Genomic DNA, 4,383 nt, shown 5'->3' with positions numbered 1-4,383 from the left:
AAGTTGTGTAATAGATATATTTACAACAATGACAAAAAAGTAGCTGCTGAGGCTGCTTATATAAACCAAAAATCTCATGGGATTTGGTTCCTTGGTTTAGAGGTTTAGTGTCATGGTTTTATGGGACATTCCAGTTAACTGGCCTAATAACGTGTTTAGTGCTTCCGTTCTACCTCCTAGTTCATTGTGCAGTGCCCAGGGTCTTAAAAGCTTGCAGGCAGCCATCCAAGACATGACAATTGGTCTCTATTCACGTAGAGCAAGAGAGGAAGAAGGAGAGTCAGGAATAGGAGGAGGATACAGAATATGTGGCTAATTGCCTCCATGAATAACTACCTCCTTTGTTTTTGCCATGAGACCAGAAGAACTGGATGGTGCCCATTACTGAACATTTTAATCAAGATTCTGTAGAAAAATCCTGATCAAAAGGGGGAAATGCAGAACAGGAATTCAAATTCTCATGGACTTCACACTTTCTGGAGCCATGGAGGCTGGGTTAACTCCTAGAACTATTGCCCTGAGATAATCTTTAGACCTTAAACCAAATACATCCCTGAAGTCTTCATAAGACCAAACAATAGTCTAGCTTAACTAGTATAAAATGTCTGCCTTGAGCATTATGCTCTTTTTAGAACTATCAATATGGGATTAAAGCGACAACAGCAACTTGAAAGATTAGATAGAAATCTTAGAGGGCAGTTAGTTTATGTAAATGGGGGAAGAACAACTCAGAAAAGGGAGGTGAGAATGCTTGTACAACTAGAAGAATGTAATCAATATCACTGAATGGTACATGTAGAAACAATAAAATTGGTGTATGCTGTGTATAGTCTCAATAACAACAACAACAAAATAAATAAACAAGAAAGGAAACACTATGAAGCACAGTTCTACTCTGACTTACTTGGGGTTGCCAAGTGATATTTTGTTTGTTTGGTTTTTAAATCAGGTCCAAAAAAGCCCACAAAAAGGCCAACAATGAAACACAAAAGAAAACTCTTCATCCACACAGTGGAAAGACGTTAGTGAAAGTCAGAGGTCATGGGGAAGTTACAGGTCAAAACCAGAAGAGCCCTCAAGAAACAAGAAGTAAATGCAGAGCAGCAGGGACAAGAAGACCTTGAAAGTGAGCTGAAGTCTGCCACAGAAAGGGAGCACCACATAGTGTTCTCGTCTTGTGTCTTGCTGTATGAGGGAGCTGGGTGACTTACTTTCCCAGACAGCCTGGTCCAGTGCAGAGCCTATAACCTCAACTTGCAAAAACTAACCAACCAAACAACAAAAAAATCCCCCCATTTGCTTCCTCTGACAGGATATGATTTTATCTTGTCTATGCTCCAGATTCACACTGCAGTTACACTGATTTTCTCATTAAATCTGGCTGCTGAATCTTCTCTTTTTCTGTTCTAGAGATAACTTCTTTTTCTGTCACTCCTATGTTATCCACGAAGACCCTGGCGTCTTAGTTTTCTAGTACTGCTATAACAGAAATACCACAAGCTGGTGGCTTTAACAAACAGATTTTTTCCCACAGTTTTGGAGGCTAGAAGTCTGAATTCCGGGCACCAGCTCTAGGGGAAGGCTTCCTCTCTCTGTCAGCCCTGGAGGAAGGTCCCTGTCTCTTTTCGGCTTCTCTTCCCCCTGATCTTCCCGTGGCTTGGCATTTATCTTCCTCCATCTCTGCTGGTTTACTCAATCTGGTCTTTCATCTCTCAAAAGAGATTGATTTAAGACACACCCTGTACTAATACTTCCTCATTAACATAACAAAGCAAACTCATTCCCAAATAGGATTATAACCACAAGTATAGGGGTTAGGATTTACAACACATATTTTGGGGGAACATAATTCAATCCATAACACCTGGATAATCTGATTTTTTTTTTTCTCTCGGATGTATTCTTCTTTGGATTCTCCCTTGTGGATTTCTCTTCTCCCTATTTCTCTTCTGTGTAGTTGCTCTGCTGTCACACTCTCTTTTCTAGTCTGAGCTTTTTTCTGGTAGGTGTTTTGTTTATTCACTTAGAGCCTCTCCATCCTCCCCTACTAGGTTTTTTTGATTTTTTTTTTAGCTCGTCTCAACTTCACTCCCTATTTCTCTCCCATTATCAATCTTTTTGGACAAAGCAGAGATTCTCACTTAGGAATTCTCTTGTCTCAAATGCAACTGTAGCCTTTTCAACACGGCTTCCAACTTGAGAAACATGTTATCATCTTGCATTAGAACAGTGTGTATCAAACTACATATTCTATACAAGAATTTTTAACATTTTGCTTTTACAATTCAATGATTATTTTAAAATTAATATGAGTGTAGTTGGGTTGATTCTGGCGCCTATTTTATACCTAAGTACTGCATGTTTTTGTCGGTTTTCCGTACTGTGGGGGCTTGTGCCTTGGTGTGATGCTGGAAGCTATGCCACCAGTATTCAGATACCAGCATGGTCACCCATGGCAGAAAGGTTTCAGCTGAGCTTCCAGACTAAGACAGATTAGGAAGAAGGACCCAGTGAAAACTTTATGAATTGCTGTGAAACCTTGTCTGATACAGTGCTGGAAGATGAGCCCCCAGGTGGAAGCCACTAAGAAGATGGCTGGGGAAGAGCTGCCTCCTCAACGTAGAGTTGACCTTAATGACATGGATGGAGCCAAGCTTTCTGGGCCTTCATTTGCCGATGTGGCACAATTTAAAATGAGAAAAAAACAGTTGCAAACATCCATTAATAATCGGAACCTGGAATGTACAAAGTATGAATCTAGGAAAACTGGAAATCCTCAAAAATGAAATGGAATGCATGAGCATCAATATCCTAGGCATTAGTGAACTTAAATGGACTGGTATTGGTCATTTTGAATTGGATAATCATATGGTCTACTATGCTGGGGATGACAACTTGAAGAGGAATGGCGTTGCATTCATCGTCAAAAAGAACATTTCAAGATCTATCCAGAAGTACAACGCTGTCAGTGATAGGATAATACCCACACATCGATAAGGAAGATCACTTAATATGAATATTATTCAAATTTATGCACCAACCACTTAGGCCAAAGATGATGAAATTGAAGATTTTTACCAGCTTCTGCAGTCTGAATTGATTGAACATGAAATCAGGATGCATTGATAAATACTGGTGATTGGAATGTGAAAGTTGGAAACAAAGAAGAATAGATAGTTGGAAAATACAGCCTTGTTGATAGAAACGATGCTGGAGGTTGCATGATAAAATTCTGCAAGACCAATGACTTCTTCATTGCAAACACCTTTTTTCACCAACATAAACAGCATCTACACACATGGGCCTCGCCAGATGAACACACAGCAATCAAATCAACTACATCTGTGGAAAGAGACAGTGGAAAAGCTCAATATCATCAGTCAGAACAAGGCCAGGGTGTGCCTGTGGAAGAACAGACCATCAGTGGCTGATATGCAAGTTCGAGTTGAAACTGAGAGCCAAAGTACAACCTTGAGTATATCCCACCTGAATTTAGAGACCATCTCAAGAATAGATTTGATGCATTGAACACTAATGACTGAAGACCAGACAAGTTGTGGAATAACATCAAGGACATTATACGGGAAAAAAGCAAGAAGTCATTAAAAAGACAGGAAAGAAAGAAAAGACCAAAAGAGATGTCAGAAGAGACTCGGAAACTTGCTCTTAAACGTCGAGGAGCTAAAGCAAAAGGAGGAAAAGATGAAGTAAAAGAGCTGAACAGAAGATTTCAAAGTGTGGCTTGAGAAGACAAAGTAAAGTATTATAATGACATGAGCAAAGAGCTGGAGATATAAAACCAAAAAGGAAGAACACACTTGGAATTCCTCAAGCTGAAAGAACTGAAGAAAAAATTCAAGCCTCGAGTTGCAACCGTGAAGGATTCTATGGGGAAAATATTAAATGATGCAGGAAGCATCAAAAGAAGATGGAAGGAATACACAGAATCGTTATACCAAAGAGAATTGGAAGACATTCAACCATTTCAAGAGGTAGCATATGATCAGGAACCGATGATGCTGAAGGAAGAAGTCCAAGCTGCACTAAATGCATTGATGAAAAACAAGGCTCCAGGAATTGATGAAATATCAATTGAGATGTTTCAACAAATGGATGAAGCTCTGGAATTGCTCACCCATTTATGCCAAGATATTTGGAAGACAGCTACCTGGTCAACTGACTGAAAGAGATCCATATTTATGCCTATTCCCAAGAAAGGTAATCCAACTGAATGCAGAAATTATTGAACAGTATCATTAATATCGGAAACCCTGGTGGCGTAGCGGTTAAGTGTTATGGCTGCTAACCAAAGGGTCTGCGGTTCGAATCCACCAGGTGCTCCTTGGAACCTCTATGGGGAAGTTCTACTCTGTCCTATAGGGT

This window comes from Loxodonta africana, chromosome 3, assembly GCF_030014295.1.
Source record: "Loxodonta africana isolate mLoxAfr1 chromosome 3, mLoxAfr1.hap2, whole genome shotgun sequence".
NCBI classification, from domain to species: Eukaryota; Metazoa; Chordata; class Mammalia; order Proboscidea; family Elephantidae; genus Loxodonta; species Loxodonta africana.
Note: the sequence above shows the minus strand (reverse complement) of the source record.